The following is a 26,114-nucleotide window of genomic DNA, read 5'->3' as shown; positions in this document are numbered from 1 at the left end:
GTGCCAGCCCGCCCCAGAAAAAGTTCACACGATAGCGTAGCAGCAGCATTTCAGGGATTATGGAAAATCACAACACACATCTGGTACCAGGCTTCACCCTTAACGACCTTGTTCCAGCACCAGTGAATGTGGTTGTTCTCCCGGGTCCACTGGGGCCTTGCCTTTGGGGGGCCCACGCAGTCTCTACCAGGTGTCCTTCCAGCAGGGGAACCACATCTCCCCGTGTGGCCTGAAGACCCCCGGACTCCACTCTGCTCCTGGGGATTCGCCCGTCCCACTAGAGTACTGCCAGGTATCGAGCTGCGGAGTTGCAGACTCTGTGCTTCCCTTATTTATAGTCTTAATGGAATTTAAACCCTCTCCTTTCTCCCTTTTTTAGTTCAGTCCCTGCGGCTGTTTCCACTTTTCCACTTTCTCTCCAGCTGCTTTTGGAGGGGGTGCTTTTCCCATATTCTCCTCCCCCCCATCTCCATCTTCTCTCCACCTGCAAAAGTGGCTCTCTGCCCTCTGCAGCTTCTCTCTCCCCCAGTTCACCTCTCCCCGCCACATATCTGCTGAATTCTGTGGTTCAGGTTGTGCAGATTGTTGTGTTAATCCTCAGATCAGTTTTCTAGGTGTGCAGGATGGTTTAGTGTTGCTCTGGCTGTGTATCATGGACGCGAGACACAAAAAACTTCATGCTGTTCTGCCATCTTGGCTCCTCACTAAGAAGCCAAAAAATTCATTTGACTTGCATTGTGATACTCACTTTATTGTAATGGTCTGGAACTGAACCTGTAATATCCCTGAGGTATGCCTATGTGTTTGTGGGTGTGGGTATGGGTGTATATATACATATACATATATATATATATATATATATATGTATATATATATATATATAAATTTACATACATACGTATATGAAAAATGTATATATAAATATATATTATATATAAATATATAAATACATAAAATTATATTATATATAGAAATTAATAAATATATATAAATTACATATAAATATATATATATTTACATACATACATATATATATATATATGAATTTATTTTAGGAATTGGCTCATGAAGTAATGGAGGCCAAAAAGCCCCACAGTTTGCTGTCTTATTGGTGTTGAACCAGGAAAGCTGGTGCCATACTTTGTTCTGAGTCCAAAGACATGAGAAAGGGGGAGAGGGAGGCTGATGGTGTACGTTCCAGACTCAGTGTGATAGCTGAAGCAGGAGAAGGCATGTGTCTCAGGTCAGGAAGGAAGAGCAAATTCACCCTTCCTCTGCCTTTTTGTTCTATTTGGGCCTTCAGTGGACTGGGTGACACCCACCCACAAAGGGGAAGAACTCTTACTTTACTAGGCCCACCAACTGAGATGCTAATTTTTTCTGGAAATACCCTCACAGGCATACTCAGAAATAATGTTTTATCTGCTATCTGCCCAGATAAGCCCAGTCAAGTCGGCACATAAAATTAACCATCACAAGGGGCAGGACCCTTAAGGGCCTTTAAATCCAGGCCAAGGATCTCATTCAGTTGACTGTCATGGGGACTCATTGAGACTTTTGGTTATCGTTTTTATATGGCAGTGAATGATTCAAGATACGGTATCCTGGAACAAGGCCGAAACTTGAATCCTGTCATTCCTATCTGTGAATTTGATCAGGTTAATCTCCATAACTTTCTGTTTCTTTATAGATAATACCACTCCAGTGGGCTTAAGGTAATTGACAGATATGTGTGAAGCTCACAATTGTCTTTGGTGCCAACTATTTGATGTTTTAAAATTATAAGAGGTATTTTATGAATAGTAATTTGGTGGCAATGTGTTGAGTCGATTGGCAGGAAGCCGGTTAGATGTTCAGTGTTTTTCAAAATATGGTTCCTAGATCAATTGCATCAGAATCAGTTTGAATATTTTGTTAAACATGTGGGTTCCTGATCTCAGTCCCAAATCTGATGCATCTGAATATTGGAATGGGCTTTGGAGACCATTGGATACCATTTCAACGTTTGGATAGCGTTTTAACATTCCCAGATGATTCTTATACACATTTAGAATTAAGAACCACTGTGACTGTTTAGCCCTAAGTAAATATTAGTTGTTGTTTTATTATTTTTGCTGCTGCTGTGAGTTGTTGCTATCATAGCATAGAGAAACCCTGCTTCTGCTTGGGGAGGGGCCATCAAAGGCTTTGTTTTGAACTGTTTGCATGAATGAGGAGGTTTAGGATGGATGTGTAGGTTTTGGCCAGGTAAAGAAGAGGGGAATGTTATCCATTTAGAACAAAAGCACAGAAATATGGGAGAACATGGGTTTTATGGGGAGCTCTGAATAGTTCAGAATATGATCATAATGAAAAGTATGACTAGAAAGTAGTAAGAGTTGATATTGGGTATTAATTCAAAGAAGACGGGAAGACAGTTTGAAGTTTTGATTTTAAACAAGAGGGACATAAGGTCAGATTTGTATTTTGGAGGGATTGCTCTGGACCGGTGGGGGTCAAAAGGAGGCTGCTGAGATAACCCAAGAGAGAAGTTATGGAAGCCTGAAGTAAGACATGGATGAAGGAAGGGCACCTGGGTGGCTCAGTAGGTTAACCGTCAGACTCTTGATTTTGGCTCAGGTCATGATCTCAGGGTTGTGAGATAGAGCCCTGCATCCGGCTCTGTGCTGGGTGTGGAACCTGCTTAAGATTCTCTCTGTCTCCCTCTCTACTACTTGTGCTCTCACCCCGTCTCTTAAAAAAAAAAAAAAAAAAAGATTTTGATGAAGGATAAGGGGGGAGCTGAATAGGGAGAGAGCTAGAATAGACGAGCTTGCTGACCAATAATCATTGCTGAGGGCCTGAGAGTATGCACGGGCACCAGTCAGTGATGGCTTCCAGATTTCTCATTAGGGTAACTGTGTTAAAGATGGGACTACCATTCACCTAGGTGGGGAAGAGAAGGGGAGAGTAAGGTGGGGGAAAGATGCTCTTGGGTTTAGTTATATTGCACTGAAGAGATCTATGGGACATCCAAGTGAAGATATTTTATGAGTATGGGAATATGGGACTGGTATTCAGAGGAGAGACCTCAGTTATAAAAGGGAAGTCTGGAAGCCCCCAGTTTCTAGCGGAGGATTCAGATACGTGTGTGCATAAAATTTATCAGAGGTCCTAGAATAAGATAAGAGATCAGAGCTTGAGACCTTGAGAAGTAAGGAAAAAAGAAGAAAAGCTAAAGAAAAAATAGCAAGACAAAGAGAACATGGAAAACCAGAGAGACCGACAGGCTCCAGGGAGGAAGGGTCTGAGAACTTCATCTACCGTGTCAAATGCCATAAAGGTCATTTCATGTAAAGAGTAGAAATGGTCTATGTCCTTGTGGTTTGGCAAGAACAGTTTCACTATCAGACTGTGGGGGCAGAAATCAGACTTCAGCCAGCTTTATGGCTGAATGGGGGGTGAGTGACTAGAGAGCATGACTACAGACCACACTCATAATTGGGAGAAAAATATGTCTTATCTATATAACTTTTCTATGAAAAGAGTTAAAATACACTAAAGATCACCGATTTAGAAAACCCAAATGAGCATAGCCTATAGAATGTACATGGAAGGGGGAAAATGTCTCATGGGGGTTTTGGTCCTGGACTTTTGATGGCAAGAGTGTCTTCCTCGTCTTATCCAAAACCCGTGAGCACGTCTCCAGGCGCCCAGCAATTGTACAAGAGGCCTTTATGGATTGGCTGCAGAGATGAATACCCAGGCCCAGAAATTATTTATTTATTTTACAGGCCCAGAATTTTTAAGGGTTTTTTTTTTTTTCCTAATTTTAGATGGAGTTAAAAGAAAGGAAACTAAAGGGAACCATGTTAAAATATTGATACATACCAAGAAGGATGCCTTTAATTTTCAGATAGCCTGTTATTTTTCCAGTTTGCTAAGATCGCTCGCTCTCCTCTGATAAACTCTCTCTTCCCTTCCTCATAATTCCAGGCAAGTATTGAATCTAAATATTTTAGTATCTTCTAGAGCTTGGAAGCGAGTTAGGATTTTTAAATTTGTATGTTGCTACCAGAGAGTAAGGACATCGCATCCTAGCGGGGATGTAGCTGACGCTGCTTGGAGCCCTGTGCCCCTCGGCAGAACGCCGCTTAGAAGGCCCGTGTGCTCGGAAGCCAGCCTCCTAGCAGGCGGGGCTGGGGCCAGGAGTCAGGCCAGGTGGCTCTTGGCCAAATGGTTTCTGAAAATGGGCAATATTAATAAATGTTTAATGCTCCTCCTTCCCGTGCAGCTGCTACAAAGTGCTGTCCTCTTTGCGAAGATCTCGGGTTTGGCCCTGTTTCCCCCTGTTGTTGCCACTGAAGGTTTCCATCCAGTTTCGTGTTCTGCATCGCCGTTGTCTCCAGTTGCCCTGTCCCCGTGCTGTGTCCAAAGCCTCTGGCTTAGGGCCCATTTTCAAGTTTCTGGGGACTCTGGGCCAGTAATATTTACAGCAGTTGGTCTCCCGTAGTGTAAAGGGCCAGATGCCAGAAGAAAAGAGAGAAAGCTGCTGTGTGTGTGCAGTGCGTGGAGGCAGTTGAGAGATGGAACCTTTAGCTGCTTTGTATCTCTTCGTGACATCCTTCCATGAGCACGTGATGGCAGGGTCTCAGGTGTACTTTATCTGGGCCAGCTTTCGATGCCTGCACGCATTTCAGTGACACATGCATTACACAGTTAGCGAAGAGGCTGATCCATCATAAGTGACGAATCTGTGTTGTCATTCAAGAAATATTTAGTGAATGCCCTATGGGTCCAACGCTGTTCAAGGCACTGAACATACAAAATTGAAGGAGGTATAGTAGTTCCTTGCCCTCAAGGGTCTCACGAGACCGGGGCAGATAATACAAGAGGGTAGGCGGAATTACAGAGCGTGTACATTACTCCCCCTGTAACATCGCCTTGGAATTATTTGTTATAGGAGCAAAGGAGGGGGAGCTTTAGGTCTTTCTTTGGGGGCCAAGCTGGGAGTACGCGGTAGGCGTCAGGAAGGTGCTAGAGGAGAAATGGTAGTTGGGTTGAGTTTTAGATGATGAGTAAGAATTCACCAGGTGGAGAAGAACATTTAAGATGAGAAGAGTGAGCAAACATGGAGGAAAGAGAAGAATCATGACTAGTCCAGCCTCTAGTATGGCCAGGGCATTGGGGGCAATGGGTAGGTGTGAGGGGAGGTCAGGAAGGCTGCAGTGGCCAGATCGCGCAAGCTGTATACTCTGTTCTAATGGGTATGGGTGCCATGTTGCAAGCTCGCTGAACTGGAGGATTATAAGTTGGGCAAGGGAGGTTACATAATCAGATTTATATTCTAGAAAGACATTTTAAACAAAGGTGGGTTCAACTGAGTAGGTGGCAGATATTTCGGGTGCCTGGCCCCACACCCCTTCACCTTGCCTCGTAAGTGCAGGAGATTTGACACCCTCATGGTGAGGAATGGAAGCCCGTGGGTAAATGCTTCTCCTGTCTCTTCACAAATAATACCAAGATGAAATCTACATGTGCCCGAGAATGGGATCAAGCCCCAGCTACCCACAGAGGTGATCTTGGTCACTCATCTTTATATGGGCTTTTCTTCCACCGTTCTCCCAGCTCCCTCATGCCTATTGCCTTGAGTACTTCCAACGTCAACAGAACCTACTCACGGGTTCTAATCAAGCTCTGCTTGGGGGAGAAAGGGGGACACCCGGTCTGGGACAGAAAGTGTCGAAGAAGAAGCTCTTGCAGGAGTTCAGGAGAAGATGATGAAAGACCAAAGCAAAAAATTAATTGCCAAGATGTTACACAGGGGAAGGAGTGGAGAGAGTGGCGGGAGTGAAAATGGAAAGGTCTTGCTGGCCAATTCAATGGGCAGAGTGGAGAAGGAGGGATTTCGGATGCCTCTTGGATTGCTGATAGGGACGGTAGTGTCATTGACCAAGTTGAGAAATAAAGTTGTGAAGAGCAGGTGTATATGGGGAAGAATACGGGTTCTGCTTTTCATGTGAAGGATGTAAGGCACTCTGGGAAACACAGGCAGAGATTCTTAGTAGGAAGTTAGATTTAAGAGTCAGGAGCTCCGGGGCACCTGGGTGGCTCTGTCAGTTGAGTGTCTGACTTCGGCTCAGGCCACGATCTCATGGTTTGTGAGTTCAAGCCCCACATCGGGCTCACTGGTATCAGTGTGGAGCCTGCTTCGGATCCTCTGTCTCCCAATCTCTCTGCCCCTCCCCCGCTTCAATTGCTCTCTCTCAAAACATAAATAAAACACTAAAAAAAAAAAAAAAAAAAAAGAGTCTGGAGCTCAGGAAAGAGGTCTGTACCTGGCAGTTTTGTGAATCACGAGCATACAAGAAGGAGAGGGTTCAATACACGTATGTTTATTGAAGTGTCTAACATCAGTTAAACGCAACTCTTTCCCCAGACTTTGAGAGGAAAGGGAAGGGTGTGGCTGAGAATGCCCCGGAAGTACCCCTATTTCCTGTATCCCACCGTATTACTTCCTGTCACTGTTTTGTTCGTTTGTTCGTGTGTTTTTTCCTAAGAGGGCGTTTGTTCTGGAAAGTTCTATTTTCCTAGCTTTCTGTTTAAGTACTGTCTTCCTCAGGAAAGGACTCCCGATCGAGTCCCTTGATCACATTTGAGAGCGGTGCAGCAGGTAGAGGAGGACAGACAGGCATGTTCACGCCTCGGTTAGGTGCTTGGTTTTGCTCCCAGTGTGCTGGGCGGTCCTTGGAAAATGCAGCCACCCAAGGACAGTGCGTGCTGGGGAAGTGAGACGTGCTTGGAATTGGGGGAGCATATTGGCTCTGCCAGGGTAGCCTTCGTCCTCGCTCCGTGATCCAGTTCGAATCCTCGGGCCCGTGATCCAGCAGGAGGACTTCCCGCAACCCCCGACCAGGGCTGAGTGGTTCACCTGTGATCTCCCAGGAGTTCAGGTAAATCCGCGTGTAGTGAAAGCGTGCACACGTCTGCCTCAAGGACGTGATGAGCTCCTCGAGGACAGAGACCGAGGCCGGTTCCGTCTTTGTCTCCTCCATGCCCACATATCTAACGTGCCCCAGGCACCGAATCGTCGTTGAAAGGGACGGAGTAGGACACCCAAGGGAACGTGTCAGGGATGGGTAGGGCGGCAGATACTGGAGGAGACTCAGAAGGAGCTGCCAGGGAGCAAGGAGGCAGTCAACGAACTATGACCGTCGAGAGTAATTTATGTTGTGTGCTAGCAGCTGGTAGTTGCGGCGAAGAAACCCAGGGGTCAGGAGGAGGGAAGGCCGTGGGTCGCGCGGGGTGAAAAGGGTGCTGTGGGAAGAAAGACGGGCAGGGGATGAGGAGTCGGCCATCGGGTGGGAAGGCCCCAGGGCAGGGGCTGCCTGAGGAACAGGGGTGAGAGTGGGTGGGAGCGGACGTTGGCTCCCGTGTGCCCCTGTTTTTGCCCACCCTTTGGAGCCACTTGCAGCATAGGCCTCTTAAACTCCCCGTTGGCTCCCTTGAACAGATGTGCCCCATGAGGACAGGGGTGTTGGTGTGTGTGACGTCACTCCGGGGCTCAGTGTCTGGTGGACGCCGCGGGACTTGTCGAATGGACAACCACACACGGGAAGTCAAGAAGGAGCAAGGTTGGAAAGGAGAACGATCCACAATGTGAAATGCGACAGAGCAGTGGAAGAAGACTCGCCCTGAAAAGAACCTTCGCCTTCGGAAACCTCTCCCTGACGATAAGTTGCTATAAAGAAAAATACTCGAGTATAAGGCCAATGTTCTGTGTGATTCTAGGATTAAACCGTCTTCCGGGTGCCTCAGTCCGTTGAGCGTCTGCCTCCGGCTCAGGTCATGGTCTCCCGGTTCGGGTGTCCGGGCCCCGCATGGGGCTCTCCTGACAGCTCGGAGCCTGGAGCCTGCTTCGGATTCGGTGTCTCCCTCTCTCTCTGCCCCTCCCCTGCTCATGCTCTGTCTGCCTGTCTGTCTCTCTCAAAAATAAGCGAACATTTAAAAAAATTTGTTTTCATTTTAAATTAAACCATCTTCATTGTCGTCGGGCCACATTATTTACTTGTGAACGGCTATCTCTTCCAGCTTCTGTCTCTTGATTTGAGTTCATACGGGCCCCATTAAAATCAAAGCTCTAAATATTTTTTCTTATTTATTTGAATTTATCTACTTTCGTCGTCTTCTATTTACTTATGGTCTCAGGGTTTGACCTGGAGAATGTTCAGTTGTTCTCCACAAGGGTTTTAGTAGTGCGTTTGGAAAATAGATGGGAATGAGCTACTTAAAGAATTATCTTAGAGGGGCGCCTGGGTGGCTCAGTCGGTTAAGCGTCCGACTTCGGCTCAGGTCACGATCTCGCGGTCCGTGAGTTCGAGCCCCGCGTCGGGCTCTGGGCTGATGGCTCAGAGCCTGGAGCCTGTTTCCGATTCTGTGTCTCCCTCTCTCTCTGCCCCTCCCCCATTCGTGCTCTGTCTCTCTCTGTCTCAAAAATAAATAAACGTTAAAAAAAAAAATTAAAAAAAAAAAAAAAAAAAGAATTATCTTAGAGTCCTATGCCAGGGCTCAAATGCAGAAGTGCAAACATCTCCACTCGATGATGTGACTTCACATCCCAAATCAAATGTAGTAGTTCACTCTTGGAATATGGACTTCTTGTGTCTGTTTCTTCTTGGGTAGAACTCATAGTTCACATGGAGATGAAAATGAGGGTCAAATGACCTTTCATAAATAGTAATGTGGTGAAACCCCTTCATCTAGGGTTCTAGTCTCCGGCATTCATTTTTTAGATCTAATTTATACCTAGGTATCTGTCATAGAGATTTGACATTGTAGGGAATGTGCAAGACGAGAGTGCCTCCCTCTTTCCGGAGTGACAGTCAGTCATCAGAAAGCCAAAGGACAAGGTGAGAAGCGATTGTCCGAGGCATGCAGGGAAGGACTTTCAATTCTGGGATTCACTTTTGGTGGTAAAGCATAGTTGTTCTGACAGGGAAAGCATGCTTTTAGTCATGTCAAATATTGATGTATTTGACTTCTTTCCAACTCATCCATAGAATAGGAGTACATTCAAAGATAAGCGTTTGAACCATAGAGAAAAGAAGAGGTCCCTGATGGGGAAACACTAAAAATGTGTGCTCTGGATGGAAAGGACATGTTTTATTCAGTAAAAGCAAAAGCGAATATGTAAAATGCCTTCACTAGTTTTTGCAATTATAGGGATAGACGGGAGAAAAAAAAAATTGGAGGTCCGCATTAGTGAAATTCAAATAATTTCCAAACATATTAAGTCCAATTTCCTCACGCAAGATGAGGCCATATCTAGGAGGGTGGTTCTGCTTTGCTTAGGAATGTAGGGAGTGTGGTCCCTGCTAGGTGACCCACTCCTCAGCCTGCTCAGTCTATCTATCTGAGCGACCCTTGCCCCCCTCTGCAGACCCTGGGCATCTGATGAACCTTTCCAGCTACCTGGGGTTCTCTCTCAGTACCAGCTTTAGAGTGGGATGTAGTTTATCTAGCTTTTATTCTTTTTTTTTTAATAATTTTTAAAATCTTTATTTTTGAGAGAGACAGAGCATGAGCAGGGGAGGGGCAGAGAGAGGGAGACAGAGAATCTGAAGCAGGCTCCAGGCTCCGAGCTGTCAGCAAAGAGCCCAACACGGGGCTCAAACTCACGAACCGTGAGATCATGACCTGAGCCGAAGTTGGATGCTTAACGGACTGAGCCACCCGGGCGCCCCATCTAGCTTTTATTCTTACATCCTCTGAAACAAAAGCACACACATGCTATGGGGATTTACTGCTACAGAAATTTGAAATGTCAAGGAAGTTTCAAATGTTCAAGAAGTCTCAAAAAGTTACCAATCACAGTAGCTGATGGTCTCCCTTTCAGTGTGGGCCCACATGTCACCTGTCCTCAACCCTCCAACATTCCCTTGTGCCCCCTTCCTCACAAGGCAGGTGATGGCTTGCCTACCCTCTCCACCCACTGAGAAAACAGAGACTCCATCAGAAGGAGTGGCCTTAGCTTCTTGTTCCCCCATGATCTCCCTGTTGGCACCTCCAATGGCAAGTTTTCATTGCTCCCCTTATCTGGTTTTCTAGGAATATTGAACATGTTTGTGGAACTTTTTCTGCTGTCAACTTCTATATGTTCCTCTGTCACTGTGTGCAGCTTTTGCTGTTTCATTTCAACAGGACTCTGCACAGCCACTGGTTCTTCCTGTCACTGGCTTCTAACTTAGAGTCTAGTGTCCATGTCCTAACACAAAGGGGGGTGGGAAAGTATCTGGGATTTGCATTTAATATAGAGTAGGCAAAGGACGCCTGGGTGGCTCAGTCGGTTAAGCGTCCGACTTCGGCTCAGGTCATGATCTCGCAGTCCATGAGTTCGAGCCCCGCTTCGGGCTCTGTGCTGATAGCTCGGAGCCTGGAGCCTGCTTCGGATTCTGTGTCTCCCTCTCTCTCTGCCCCTCCCCGGCTCACACTCTCTTTCTCAAAAATAAATAAGCATTAAAAGAATAAAAAACAATAATATAGAGTAGGCAAGTTGTGTTTCATATGATAATTCCTTGAAAGAATGACAGTTATCCACATGGAACCTTGATCTAGTGACATTTGGGTCATTGATATGATGCCATCAGTACCCCAAAAGGTAATGTCTGGTGAAACGAAGATTTTGTTTCCTATCAGATTTATGGGATACACTGAAATCTCTAAATGTTTTTGACTTTAAAGGAAGCAACAAACAATGAGCTAAGAATCAGAAAAGAGCAAGAGGGCAAAAAGTAGAGAGAAAAGTAGAAAAAAATCCTGGAGGTCAAAACACCATTGATGAATTATTAACAAGAGAACATTAGAAGAGTAAGTCAAGAAACGCAAGAGTTGTTTCTTAGACAAGAGCAATCAAGTAGGCAAACTTCCAGCATAGCTGCCCAAGGGAGAAAAAGACAACTCGAATACTCTGAGAAAAGGGATAGGGCAACACCTTCACTTCTGCCTATGCAGCCACTGAACCCCCAACTAGTCTCCCAGCTGCCACTCTTGTTCTCTGCCCCAACACTTTGTATAACGGCCAAATAGATCTGCTTAAAATGTATGTTGGATCATGTCCAACCACGCACAAAACCCTCCAGTATCTCCCCATATTGAGTGATCTCACCTGTGCCTGCCCCTCGGCCTCCTTGATCATTACCTATCTGCTTTTTCTTCCTGTCCTCCTTTTTGTTCTTCATTCTGCTTTCTTCTAACTTCGGAGGCTTGGCAATGCTGGCCCCTTGGCCTTTGGAAGCCTGCTTCTCATGAAATCTCGGCTTCTTTGGCCACCATGCTCCAGACAGGCATGCTTCCTCATCTCCATCACATGGTCTTGTCTTCCCATCTTTTTGTCACTGCAATCAATCTGTTTACTCCATCTATGGTTTCCCCCACTAGGAAGTAAGCTCTTATCGGAAAGGCCTTCTCGAGGCACATTCACAGCTGTGTCACCAGCAGTTAAATCAGTGCCAGGCATAGTGATTAAATCCCTAAAATGTGGAGTCTCTGTGGCAGACACCTTATTATGAATTGACTCTATAAAGGCAAATTCAATTGCTGTTTGTTGAATGAAGGAGGAAATGAATAAGCGTAGAGGAGTTTTAAAAGATTATTTAAAAACAGTAAATGTTAATAGACAGGAAAATCTTTAACTGGACAAAATGGAAAACTTGAATAGACCAATAATAAAAAATAAGTTTAAAAAATTTTTTTTAAATTTATTTTCCCCTGGGGCACCTGGGCGGCTCAGTTAAGTGTCCGACTCTTGGTTTCCACTCAGGTCATGATCTCTTGGATCAAGGGTTCGAGCCCTGCCTCTGGCTCTGGCCGACAGTACAGGGCCTGCCTGGAATTCTCTGTCTCCCTCTCTCTCTGCCCTTCCCCTGCCCATGTGTGTGCACGCACTCTCTCTCTCTCTCTTTCAAAAATAAGTAAACCTAAACCTAAAAAAGAAGAAAAAAGAAATTAATTTTCCCCCCAAATTGTAGGCCAGACTCACCTTTTAACATAGATGTGAAATCCTACATAAAATACTAGTAAATTAAATTTGATAGCACATTTAAAGAATAATTTATTATGATTGTGTAGGATTTATTACAGAAATACAAGAATAATTACATTAAAATATATTAATAAACCAAATCAATAACTCACAAAGGAAACAGTTTATCTTGTTAGATGTGGAAGAGATATTTGTGAAATTTAAGGCTCTTCTTGCCCGATTGAGATAAGAAAAATCTTTAAAACACTAGGGAGATTAAGGCTCACATTTGGGATAGAATCTGTAACTCCATTAAACAACATTAAATATGAAACTCTAGAGGTGTTTCCATTAAAACTGTGGAGGAACCCCAAGGATGTCTGCCTTAATTATTACTCACCATTGCCTGGAAGTTCTGGGCAATACAATTAGATATCAAAGATAAATAAGATATATTATAATTATTTAAAAGGAGGAAAAAATTGCAACCAATATTGTTGTCTATCTAAGAAAGCACCAGATAACCAACTCAAGAACCATTTCATTTGATAAAGAATCAGCAAAGTGGCTAAATGCAAGATAAATATATAAAAACTGATAGCTTGCTTCTGTACCAGCAAATTGTTTTTACCTGGTCTGAAACAAAGAGTTTGCCATCATCCCAAAGTAGACAGAGCTGTCTTCACTGAGAAGATATTATCCCCCCATTGATGGTGGTATTGGTTTTCTTCCTCACTCTGGGAAGTCGACCATATAATGCCATCCCACAGAGAAGTTTGGAAGCTGAAGCAACAGCTCTACCTAAGTCTTAAAGTTAAGAGGCACTTAGATGAAGTAGAGGTGAGGGGGGTGGGGCACAAATACACAACACAGTGTCAAGGAGTCAATATCCGTTGGTGCAAGTTGAATAATTAAAGACTTTTAAGTGTTCCTTTTTGGAAAAGAAAATCAAGAGTTAATTCATCTCTGGATATGATCGATTTTAGGAGGCAATGGAATCGCCTGGAACAAACAGGGTGGAACCTCTTCCTGAGCAAAGGCATCAGGAGACTATGAGTTTAATGGTCCTTACTTTTACTGTGGCAGAGATGACAAAAAAGAGGCTTCAGCTTCCAAGAAAAGAGCAGCGTACACATTTGGTGCAAAATTCTGTTGCTTCCACATCATGCTGTGTATCCCTACCAGTTAAAAAAAAAAAAGAGAGTTTCTGGTGCTCCTGGGTGGCTCAGTCGGTTAAGCAGCTAGGTCGTGATCTCATAGCTCATGGGTTCGAGCTCTGTGTCAGGCTCTGTGCCGACAGCTGGGAGCCTGGAGCCTGCTTTGGATTCTGTGTCTCACTCTCTCTCTGTCCCTCCCCTCCTTGCTCTCTCTCTCTCTCTCTAGCAAACATAAATAAACATTTAAAAAATTAAAAAAAAAAGAGAGAGCATTCCTGTCAGGAGGGTCATCTTTCAGCCCAGTGGCTCCAAACACCAGCTAACCTGTGGGCTGACTTCAGGCCATGGGAAGGTTTTCCCAGTCTGGCAAAATGAATGAAGGACAGCATGGTGTGTATATATGTTTGGATCAGGTTGCAAACTGTCTTCTCCTGTGATGGATGATCTTTGTTTCTGATTTTTAGCTGTTGTAATCTCTTTTCTTTGTTTTTGTTAGCTAATTGCTTAACAACCTTACTTGGAGTCACGGGATGCTATTGTTCTATTTGCCTAACTCTGCCTCCCCTTATACTCTTTCTTTTTCTTTTTCTTTTTTTTAACATTTTTTTACACTTATTCATTTTTGAGAGACAGAGCGTGAACTGGGGAGGGGCAGAGAGAGACAGAATCTGAAGCAGGCTCCAGGCTCTGAGCTGTCAGGACAGAGCCCAGTGTGGGACCTGAACCCACAAACTGTGAGATCATGACCTGAGCTGAAGTCATACATTTAACCGACTGAGCCACCCAGGCATCCCTCCTTACACTCTTTCTAATACGTCTTATTGTTTTGTTTTGTTTTGTTTTGTTTTGTTTTGTTTTGTTTTATTTTATTTATTTTATTTTATTTTATTTTATTTTATTTTATTTTATTTTATTTTTTGTTTGCTTGTGTATTCATTTATTCCTTTATTCAACATGTATTAACTGACCGTGGACTTTAGTGGATCTTAGGCCAAAACTAAAAAGAAAAAAAAACAACAACAAAACTTTGCCCCTATTGAAACATACTTTGAGCTTCAACATTTCCTTAAATCTCAATGTGGGTAAGTCTTAGATTCTTTCCTGAGAAGACTGAATGGGGAGAGAGAATGAGTGAGTTTGGGATTTTAAAGACAGTGTAAATGATATAGAAAGATGCACAGGAAGTCACCACATGAAACTTTGTCAGTGTCCCAACTTTCCTCAGGCAGCTGGGTGGATAGGTGTTGACTTTGGTAAATTCAGTAGCGTCAGCCAAAGAACTTGTTCCTAAATCATACAGACTTTAAAGATGATTGAAGGAGACTTCAACACATGAAAAGCTGCAGGATCTCAAAACCAGAGACAATCGGGGTATCCTTCTGTAGCTGTTTTCACTTGGGGTGAGTTTGAAAAACATTTAAAAGCCAGCCGAAATTGCAATGAGTCTTTCCCAACCATACCCACTCTTCCTGTCTCCAACACGAAGCTGCGGGCGTCTTAAGGGCAGGGGCTGGGCCTTGATCATCATCATTCCTGATGTTTAGCGCAGTGCTTAGTGCATTGCTAGTATTGAATCAGCACTTGATAACTGATTGAATGAGAAATTGCTGCATGGTGGCCCAGAGTGCCAAGGTCCTTTTCCTGAATTGAGCCTTGATTCTGTCTTACAGCGGGATCCCCTGAAAATAGCTGCTTGTAGGGTAAACCCTTCAGGAAATCAAGACGTTGGGAAGTTGTTTCTCTTGACCCCAATTTTCTAACATGTCATTAAAATTTATGAGGGAGAAGACAGAGCCAATAAACTCGCCCCCGGTTCCGGGCAGGTCTCTTAAGTTCGCCAGCACACATTGTCCTTGAATGGCCGCACCTTCCGATGACTTCCCAGTGTACTCGGAATGAAAACTAACCCCCTCACTGCACATGTCGCCTTTTCCCTGCCGGCCTCCCTCTTGTGCGCTGCGCTAGAATGTGATAAAAAGAACCTTTATCCTCACCACGGGGAATGCAAAATCAAATACTCTGTCAAAACCATGATATTACCCCTTTTAGTATATGAATGCTTTGCTCATCGAAAAAGACAGCGATAGGAAATGAAACCGTGGGATGGCGGAAAGAAGGGGCATTTTTCACAGCACCCTGGGCCTGGCCTCTCCTCTCTTCAGAAGGCCTGGGAAAAGAGCTATGTTTATGACTGAGTAGGCTCTGAAGAGCAGGACCTTCATTGTGCTGAGCTTGGTTCCCCGCTGAGCTGCCACTCAAATGGCAGCGTGACTGGAAGTCAACAACCCCGTTGCCATGGCCAAGTAGGCCTTGGAGTACTATCTCCTCTGGGGAGCCGCTGTGGGAAAACACGTCTGCTCCCACCAGCATTACCGGTATCATCCCCACCAGCACTTTTGGAGTGAGAGCTCCAAAACTCTAAGTCCCCCTTTCCACTCCCGTAACCTAAGATTAGTTGCTGCTGCTGGTGAGTCTCATCAGGTAGCCAAGAGACACGACTTCCTTGGCCATCCTTTCCGGAAAGAACTCATCTCGCTGGAGGAGAACAGTCTGATTCAAATTCCTTCGGTGTCGTTGCAAATGCCATTCACGGTTCAGAGACGTATTCAACCGGGATTACCCAGCAGAAAAAGGAACACCATCTGAAACTCAAAATTTAAATTGAATCATGGTCTAGTTAATCTTGTATAATTAATTACTCCGTGTCCTGTCACTGAAAATTTCAAAATCCTAAGTCTCAAATGTGAGGTAATTAGCATTTGGTAAAGTCGTTACCAGCTTCTGATTCTATTTGTGTCACCTTCACTACTCTTGGAGGTCCAGGATCCAGGTGTCGTTAAGCTTAGACGTTTTTTGTTTTTTGTTTTTTTCCATTCCTTAGTCTTATATAAATGGTAAGCCATTATATTGCTGTAGCTTAGGTTCATCTAATTGTTTAAAAAACGTTTGGTTTAAAAAACTTTTTTGGGGGGGCGCCAGGGTGGCTCAGTCGGTTGAGCGTCCAACTTCGGGGTAGGTCACGATCTTGCGGTTCGTGAGTTCGAGCCCCGCGTCGGGCTCCGTGCTGACAGCTCGGAGCCTGGAGCCTGCTTCGGGTTCTGTGTCCCCCTCTCTCTCCGCCCCACCCCTGCTTGTGCTCTGTCTCTCTCTGTCTTTCAAAAATGAATAAACATAAAAACATTTTTTTTGAACTTTTTTTTTAATGTTTGTTTTTGAGAGAGACAGAGCGTGAGCGGGGGAGGGGCAGAGAGAGAGGGAGACACAGAATCCAAAGCAGGTTCCAGGCTCCGAGCTGTCGGCACAGAGCCGGACGCGGGGCTCGAACTCAAGACCTGTGAGATGGTGACCTGAGCCAAAGTCGAACGCTTAACCGACTGAGCCACACAGGCACCCCTAAAAAACGCTTGATTTTAGAATAGTGTTAGGTCTATGGCACAGAGACTTCCAGACCCTGTACCCAGTGTCCCCTGTTGTTAACTTCTTACATTACTACCTGTCACAACTGAGTATGTCACTACTTACCTGTATACTTTACTCAGATTTTATTGTTTCCTCCTAATGTTCTTTTTCTGTTCCAAGATCCTATGTAGGTTACTGTATTCCATGTAAGTGCCGTGTGTTCCTAACCGCCTTTGGTCTGTGACAATTTCTCAGCCTTTCCCTGCTTTTCATGACCTCGGTGGTTTTGAGGGGCACTGGTCGGGTATTTTGTAGAATGTCCCTCTGTTGGGTCGTAAGAAATCGTGGCGCCCAGAGACCCAATATCACAGGGAGGGGCCCTCAGCGATGAGATGCCAGGTGGAGAGGGAGGGGCTGGAGACCTGGAGGGAGCAGACGTGGGAGTGACGACGTTGGCTTGGAAGGTGGCCTCAACTCTCTCTCTCCTCACCTGATGCTCGAGGACCGGAGACGGGTGGCTCAACCACGCCTTCCCTGCACCGTGAGCAAAGTCAAACAGTAATTTCCAGAGAGTAAGTTTGGGGGCGGTCTCGGAACTGTTAAAGGGAAATTATTCTGACACATGTGAAAATGGCACAAGGAGTTTATTCAAAACAGTCACAGAAGGACTGGGCTGCGGTAGGGGACAGAGACCGGATGCAACTGGGAATACAGTAGGAACCGTGGGGATTTATAACCAACTGGCAGGATGAGACCGTGGATGGAAAATTACCAGGAGGAACTTGGTTCGGTACCAAAGTTGAGGGGGTGGGCGGGGAAGAGGAGTTTGCTTGGATATCAAGGGTGGGGGCCTCTCAATAAAGTGACTTAGAATCTTCAGTAACACTGGACTCCATAGACCAACAACAGGGGCCAAAGATGAAGCCTGGCCGAAAAGAGGGCTGTGGAGCCTGGCCAAAGTTCGGTCAAGGAGGGCGTTCGTGTCTTGTGCGGCAATGAGACCGGAGGGCAGGAGGGAGGGGGGCTGGCAAGCCTGGGAGGGGGCAGCGTGAGCTTCCCCTGAACCCTGCTGGCTCCTGACTCGGGACTGACTGGAGGAGCTGGCCTCCTTCCCTCTGGCCCCGGGAGGAGACTTGGCTCAAAAGACAACGAGAACTTCAGCCCCTTTCCACGTTCTGAGGGAGGATCAGGGGGAGGGAACGTGGGGTGATCGCGTGGGGAAAGACCGTGCCATGGCCATGGTGGGGTTGGCGGTACGTGTGGACGCACGAGTGATGGTGTCGGAACCACGAGCCCCGCGCTGTAGGAGGTGCGGTGGGGGGAGGGGGGGTGAGCCCTCGTTCTGCCCGCTCATCAGGTGCCGAAGAAGGCTCCATGGCAGAGCTCATGTCTGGGATCCTCACTTCCTCAGGTCATTTTAACACTAAATTGATTGCTCGCCTCCCTCTGTGAGCGAGAGGGGCCGACACTGTGGCCCAGGACCCTTTGCCCGTCCTCATTTGCACCACTGTCCTTGAGAAGCCATCTGCCGTAGGATACATTGCCTATAACGACGTCAGTCTTCCCACTGCCGTTGCCGAGGAACAGATGCATTTTCTGCGAAGGTATCTTTGCAGTCATCACTGGTCCCAGCGTGATCCCTTCTGGTCGTGGCACGAGGCCATGGCCCTGTGAGAGTGTGCGCGGGGCGCGGCTATGCCCACGTCTCTGATGAGAGCCCCCTGACAGGTGGAAGCCCACTTAGCACCAGGGGCAGCAACAAGGACCCCTGTAGAGGGTGTTGGCACACCCCCGCCAATGCTTCCCAATCCAGACAGGTCCTGGGATCCGCCGCAAATCTGGAATTGGCCCCATTAGCCCCCCTTGTGTTCGCGGCCAGAGGGCCCCCGGAAAGTTCCAGGGGAGGTGAGATTCCCCGAGCACCACACACTGTCATGAGCCATCCCTACCTCTCCGTCACCATCTTGGAGAAGAGCAGGAGGAGGGGGAAATATTAGAGAGACGCAGAATGTTCCTTAAGAGACTGAGCATAGAGCGAAAGCTTAAGTGATTGCGTGATTACCTGAGACTGAACTTACCGAGTCCCGGGAAACTGAGATCGTCGCCTTTGCTTCCCTGCAGGGCACGGGCCTCCTGAGGAAGAGCAGCTCAGGAACGGAGAAGTTGCAGAGGCCAGTTCTCTCTGCGTAACTGCGGGGAGGGCTACACGGGCCGCGCATCCCAGTACAGTTTACATCCTGGGCCACAGCGATGGGGGGGAAACCCAAAAGCCATATCCTAAGTTTCACACGCCCGGCACATCCTTAAGTATCAGCAGTATAGATGGACTTCCGCGCGTCCTCGTTATAAATTTCATCTTTAATCATCACTCCCACGAAAAGGACTCTACTGGCTTCGAGATAATCGCCGAATAATGTGATGAATGGAGCCCAGAGCCATAGACCTACTTCATGTGACACGAGCACCGTGGCTGGCCTAACGAGTTAGATGATATATTTATGACCCTCATGTTTCACTTTTCACCCAAAGCCTAGAACATTGCACAAATATTATTTTATATCAAAGCTTGCAGAATCCGTATTCCAGAAGTATTTCATCAGGCCTGTATTTCCTCCCTGAAGTTGCGCTCATGAGATCAGGGTTAGGCGTGTAGGTCTCACGCCAGACGTGCAATAGGCCAGCCGACCGGACGCACGGCCCCGGGGCTGTTGTATAGACAGCCACCCCTGGAGAGGAAAAGTTGGTTTCTACTCCGCTCTGTCAGCACCAGTGTTGTGCATGGAAAGGGATGAAGCCTGAGACAGAATTGGAAAAGACCCCTGGGTAGGTCCTAGTTCTCCCTCCTGCGCTGGGGGCACAGGGCCAAGCCATGTACAGCGCCACGGACGGGGGGCGGGGGGGGACCAGAAGTGCGCTCCCCGCCGCCAGGGGTGAGGTGTTAGGGTTACAGAGCTCCTTCAGGGAGGGGGTGCGCTCACTCCCATGTTGCACATGAGGAAGGAGAGTGGATCAATGTCCTGGGGCTGCTACGTGGGTACTGGGGCTCATCACCAGAAGCCTATAGGTTATGCTCAGCAGGAGTGTTATTCTCATCTGAGTCAAAGAACGGGAAGCCCAGAAAGACCAGTCTCCCAGTTTAAAGCCAGTGCTGAGCCCCGATCCCTGCTGTGCTCTTTCCCCGAGCGGCAAGGGGGGCTGGGGGGCCGCTGGCTCTGGTATTTCACCTCCCCTCCCCCTCCCAGGTCCCAGCCGGGATGAAGGCCAGGGCTTGGAGGACCGATCAATCTGTGTGAGCGTCCCAGCGTCGTCCCGACAATCTGACGGGGTCGGGCTGACCTCCCGGAAGTTGATTTGTACCCCTGCCCCCAAACCTCAGCTTCCTCCTTTGTGCAATGGGGATGTGATAAATCAGCGCCCACACACAGCCGTCCTGAGTTTGCTGTGAAGATGTGATGCAACGGCCTGTGAAACGGTAACGCGAGTCAACTCACGTCGAGAACTTTCCCGTGAGCTAAGCATTTGACGTGAATTTGCCGCTGGATCCCTACAGCCCCCTGAGAGAGGTGGTAATATAACCCCGGCTTTAAGAAGGAGAAAGCCGGGGCGCAGGGGGGACAGGTCCCTCCCTGAGGTCTCTTGTCCCTCAGCAGAGCGGTGGACATGTGGTGGTTTCCCTGGTCAGTCCCGCCTCTCAGGGTGCCCGGCACGTGGTGAGGCCCAGGAGGACAGCAGTCGCCCCTGGTTTTATAGCCATATATGTCCCTACACAGAACTGGGAGATTTGGGACATGCCCCTGCCAGTCCCATGGGGGGAGGGGGGTAGCCTCTCAGTGTAAACCTGGCAAAAAGCAGGCTCCAACAGACGCCTTGTTTATTCTCTTGTCAGAGGATCTACACCATTATGCTCGGTAGGTGGAAATTATTTATTAAAGAAATGGCTTATTTAAGGGGCTTAAGCACCAGGGCGCTTTTCTGACGGAGAGCCTTTGAGAACATTCATTCTTAATGACATAGACTGATATTAAAAAGTAATTAAGACGGTAAAACCAATAGTATTATGAGAAAAATTCCCGGAGTGGCTATTTCTTGGTAGACCACGGGACATAATGAAATGAGTCAGCTACCGAAGCCATCGTTTTGTTCCTGGCGGTTTAAAAAATTTTTTTTAATGTTTATTTATTATCGAGAGACAGAGAGACAAGGAGCGTGAGCAGGGGAGGGGTAGAGAGAGGGGGAGACATAGAATCCGAAGCAGGCCCCAGGCTCCGAGCTGTCAGCGCAGAGCCCGACGCGGGGCTCGAACTCACAAACCGTGAGATCATGACTTGGGCCCGAGTCGGTCTGAGCCACCCAGGTGCCCCACAAAGCTTACGGTTTAAAAGGAGAGGACCGCTATCCCAATGAGCACGTGTTTCCGATGGAGGGACGTGCTGTGAAAGTGGAGGGTACGTGACTGTTCAGCAGGGGACCTTCTTCGAGATGGTTCTCAGGGTTGGTAAGCTGTGAACTGAGCGCCAAACTCACGCGGAGCAGGAAGCGGGACGGGGTGGGAGGAGCTGGGGTGTGGGGAGACTGAGGCCAGGCGGCTGAGGCCTAGGGGACAACGGGACAGTGGCAGGAGTCGGGGTACGACAGAGAGCCAAGGGCCATGTCTTCAGGGATCTATGGACCCTGTTAAGGATTTCAGACTTGACCGTCCTCAGAAAACTGGGAAATGACCAGAAGGTTGTAAGCGGGAGAGGGGCTTTATTCCCAGAATCTCACCACTTATCTCACCACTTAGAACACAGCTAGTATGGCTGTGTGCGGTTTCTGTCACTCGTTCTCCAGCCCGTCCGGTAGGACCTCCGCGCCCCCTGTACAGGTGATGTCACTTACAGGGGCCTGGGTGCAGCTAGCTGGGCCAGGACAAGCCTCCGCGATGAACACGAACGCTGAGTTACCCATTCAACAAAACTTACTGAGTCCGTCCTGCGGGTAGTGACAAACGATAGTTGCAACTGGGTGAGATGCAAGAGCTCTTTTTGAAGCAAGAGTTGTTTTGCGGGCTGTTGGGTATTTTCTCCCCATTTGTCATTCAGATAACGGGCCGCCTCTTCTCTCTGATTTGGGATGTGGGGGGGGTGGGGGGCAAGTACCAAATAGACTTTCCGGGAAACCAGTGGTGATTTCTGTCCCCGCAGACCAATGGCTGTTTCTGCCTGACAAAAAGAAGTATCTGGGTGTCAGCATACAAAATATAAGGGAAAACAGAGCTAGGCCAATTTCCCCTCAGGAGACACCCCCCCTCCATGGGCATAATACATTCTGGAAGGCCAGGTTAGCTCTTCCAGCGTGGTGAGGAGAATTTTGTTATTGTGGAGAGTCAAAAAACATCATGGAGTCTTTACAGCTCAGTGCTTTATTTTTGTGCCCTATTTTGTTTTCTTCGGATTAATAAGATAATTTCTTTTAAGGTTTGTGAGTCTGAAGCCAAGGCTTTGTTTCCCGCTGGGGATTTTCTATCTTGGATCCATGTTTCTTGGTGAGGGCATTCAAGCGGGGCACAATCCCTCCTCATTGTCCTAAGCATGAGCTGCTGAGGGAGGTGTGGGATAGACGTTTCACAGACGATGACAGTTGCCACTGTGTTTGGGTGGGTCCCATGCAGGGTGTCAACAGTCCAGGCAGTGGGGATATAAAAATAGCAAATAGGAGCACATAATAATTCTTGGAGTATAATGTCCAAAAAGTAGGGCAAAAAGTAGGAAAATCATTCCTCCTTTTGAAGGTGTGCCTAGAGCATATTTCTCATGTCAGGTTGGAAGGATTCTGATAGAACACATGAATCAATTGGACCCTGAATGACGCCACTTCCTAAAAATACAGTTTAAGTGATGTGCACTTGAACCCAGCATTCAAGTCTTTGATTTTGGCCTTGAATCAGCCAATTAGTGGCAGCAGACCCTTCTTGGTTATTCAAAGTATAACCGGCAAATGCTTTGGCACAATCCCTCATTCTAAAAAACCCTGGCACCTTTCTAGAAGTCACATTTCCTTCCCTTGGAATGCATCTGAAACGCTGGCACACAAAAGCTCTCCCATCTAGGTGGCTCTTTTGGATTAATCCTTTACGACGGCGTTATAGTCGTACTTGGCCTCAAATACCTTTATTACTTTTCAGTTTTGAAAGCCAGACACACAGCCAGCACTGTCCAGAATGCAGGCCTTGTCCCAGCTGCCCCGGGGCCTTCCACACCCCCCGTCAGGAGCACACAGAGCCTGATTTGGGGTTGGCCTGCACGTGCCAGAAGCCCCAGGGCCAAGGGGTGGCTCTATACTAGCGTTTCTGGGGGGAGAGTTTCGGGTTGTCCTGAGGCCTGGCCACCGGTCTGGGGACGACCTGGTGGCATTGAGGATGGGCGCTGTCGTCTGCCCAGGAAGGACCCAAACACATCCAGGGGATCCCTGAATTTCTCTCCCATCCCCACCAGGAAGCAGATGGCCTTGGGGTCCTTTCTCCTCCCCGGAAGCCATCGAACGTCCTTCTAATCTTTCTTCCTCTATACTTCTCTTGTTTCTGGTTTCAGCTTTTCTATGCTGTTTTCTGAGGCGTAAAATATTCCGGATCGAACGGTGACACGTTAATGCCACGCTGCTCATCCCAGAAACCTCATAACCTGGCAGCCGGTGCAGATTACATACGTGTTGCGTGAACAGGTGAACCGATGAATGAATCCATAGTTTGGCACGCAGGCGCACACCATCCGTCCCCGAGCCCTGCCGACAACGGCATCATGAGCGGAGAACTGGAACACAGCTCACGGTCAGAAAAATGTTACTGATTTGGGGTCAAAATCGAGAAGCAATACTTCGAAGGATAAAGAACAGTCAAGGGCCAACCAGTGATCTTAATGAGCCCTTTCAGTGCTCTCGAAAGGGACTCATCTGGTTACTGTGTGTAAGGAGGGATAGGTGAGGAAATAAAGAGGTAGGTGCCACCTGGCAGGGGACCCCGGAGGACAGGGTAGGAGGCCGGCTTCCTCGTTCTGCACGGCAAAGCGGCTCTCCCGACAGGATGGCCTGGTCCCCCGGGCACCCGAAAGCGGCTGAACTCCGTCCCGGCCTGGGCACCTCCGTTCCTGACATTAGCAAGCTCATCTCGATCACAGAGCGACTTCTTTCTCTCATGATTCTTTTGGCCACTGCTTCCTCCCTGCAAACCCCGGGCCCCTGCCCCGCTGGCCTCCGAAGCCTGCCTTCAGTCCTGCGCTGCTCTGCCTTTATTCTCTGCTAGCTACCTCTTTGTGTTTCCCATTCAAACTCCCCAAGGGGAGGCTCGGTGGGTGGTGGAAATTAAATGAACCCCCAAACCCAGGGCCTGCCAGATACGCGAACGAATTAAAACAAGCCACACCCTGACCTGCTGAAGTGTTGGACAGAAACCAGAAAGCAGTAGAAAACAGAACTGGAAGTAAAATCTCCAAGAGTTGCCCTGCCAATCCAGACGGGGAGGGCCCTTTCCTCTCTCCTTCCCTGCTCCCCCACCCCCCCCAACCCCCGCGCTCCACCTCCTTTCTCCTCCTTCTAGCTTCCACCCAGAGAGACGGCCCCCCACCCCAATCTCCCCAGTGGGGGGCGGGGGCGGCGTCTAACGAGCGCGCTGTCGGAAGCCCTCGCCTTGCTTCTGGCTGATTTTCACTGCCTCCCGGGCATCCCCCCTAAATGACATCTGCGTTTCTGTTTTGACCTCGCAGCCCGGTGAGTCCTCAGCAGCGCCCCTCTCCGGCCGACCAGGGAAGTCAGAGGGAGGGCCCGCTGGCAGCGAGACCCAGGGGAGGGGCGGGGACCCTGCAGCCTGGGGACCTGCGTGGGCCCTGTGGTGTCTCCTGCTCTCTGATTCAGCCCGTTCGGGGACCTCAGAGGGGCATCGGATGCAGAAACAAGCCTATTTAAACGGCAGAATCCACTCACGCGTGTGACTGTTTTGTCCCTGACAAGGACTGATACATGCTGTCTCATGACTTGCCCTGGGCAGAGTCATGAAGTAGAAGGAGGTGGCATTTATCTTTGGAGCCTGTGAGGACAGCGTGCTGGTCTAGCGACACTCCGTCATTTCTTTCCCCGGTGAACGAAATCCCAGTTTTGTTCTGGGATTGGCTGCCTGAAGGAAGTTCGAACCAGCTCCAGAGGATGAATCATGAGGAGTCTCAGACTAACCTATTCCCTTTGTTAGTGATTGGGTTTGGGCAGCAGGGAACTGGGGGGCAGGGGGGGGGGGGGTGGGGAGAGGGGTGTGTGTGACCCTGCCCTGACCAATGAGATGTAAAGGAAAGTCTGCTAGAGAATTTTGGGTAACATTTTCCCTTCTGAGGCGAACAGAGGTACGTGACCGGAATTTGTCCTCTCCTTCCTGGCTTTGTATGTTATGGTGGATGATGTGATATTTGGAACTGTAGCAGCCATCTTGTGACCAAGAGGATAAAAAAAAAAAAAAAAAAAAATCAAGAGAATGCAGAGAAGTTGACCTAGAGCCCTGATATCATCAAGCCACTGGATCAACATGGAATTTTCTACCTCTATACTTATACGTAATAATAAATCCTTATTGCTCAAGCTACTCTTAGTCAGATATTCTGCTACTTACTGCCAAAAGGTCCTTGACAGGCATATCAGGCCCTGACATACCTTTGGGCCTTCTGGGAGAGGCCCACAGTGGTGGCTCTAGTCTGGAGAAACCTGTTGCATACATGGCAGAGAGGAAGGATGATAGGAAAAAGTGGAACAGGTTCCCCTTTTGGTAATCCTTAGCCAAGAAACAGCACTAGACCTCATCCCCAGGAAACATCAGCGTCCACAGTTGTCCCCACCGCATCCCAGATTACCACCTCAGTCAAATGTACCTACTTGTGTCTCTTGGGAGAATTTGGGAGGGAAACAAATGAAGGGACCCCAAAGTCAAGGAATACCATCTATCTTGTTCCTGGGGCATTGGGCTAGAATGAGATGTGGTCTACATAGAAGAGAGAGCCAGACTGGAGCCATCTTTAAAAGGACTTCATCTGAGAAAGCCACAGGCAACGACATTGGGGGCAGTAGTAACAGAGAGTGTGTATTTGTGGATGGGGGTTGTGTGGCTGGAAATCCGGAACCTGTGGGGCTGGGGGCGGTACCAAATGGCCAGCCTGAGGGGGCAGTGCCCATATTAAGGTGCCTGTGGGTGAGAGAGCCCTGCCCCAAACAAAAGTCAGCTTTGAATACCTGCCAGTCCCCAAAAGCACCAACGTTAGATCCCAAGGGCACCGTGAGGTGAGATGGTTCTTGCAGGGCAGGCTGAAGACCCATGGAAGAGTTACAGCAGCAGCTTGAATCTGAAGGCAGACTGGAGGCAGAATTCCCGCTTCTTCAGGGAGCCTCAGTCTTTTGACTCCTTCAGCTGATTAGACGAGGCCCACATGTCATGGAAGGTAATCTACTTTAATCAAAGCCTACTGACTTAAATGTTAATCTCATCTAAAATATGTCTTCACGGAAACATCCAGACTGGTGTTTGACCGACTGTTGGGGTACCGTGGCCCGGG

General features: G+C 47.8%; 1 protein-coding gene across 2 annotated transcripts in view; it reads left to right on the top strand.

The window, feature by feature from the left end:
• The window catches only part of MTMR6 (myotubularin related protein 6), a 79,294-nt gene extending 56,152 nt beyond the window's left edge, over positions 1–23,142 (top strand). The window contains exon 16 of one of the 2 annotated variants that reach the window (XM_042933907.1): positions 23,124–23,142. The gene's annotated coding sequence lies outside the window, so the exon portion shown is untranslated. Of the gene's footprint in view, positions 1–18,675; positions 19,113–23,123 lie in introns of those variants that run through there. The other variant, XM_042933865.1, reaches the window with a different exon arrangement.
• The last annotated feature ends 2,972 nt before the right edge of the window (positions 23,143–26,114 follow it).

Source organism: Panthera leo, chromosome A1 (genome assembly GCF_018350215.1).
Source record: "Panthera leo isolate Ple1 chromosome A1, P.leo_Ple1_pat1.1, whole genome shotgun sequence".
In the NCBI taxonomy this organism is placed as follows: Eukaryota; Metazoa; Chordata; class Mammalia; order Carnivora; family Felidae; genus Panthera; species Panthera leo.
This window is presented reverse-complemented; position numbering and strand designations above follow the sequence as displayed.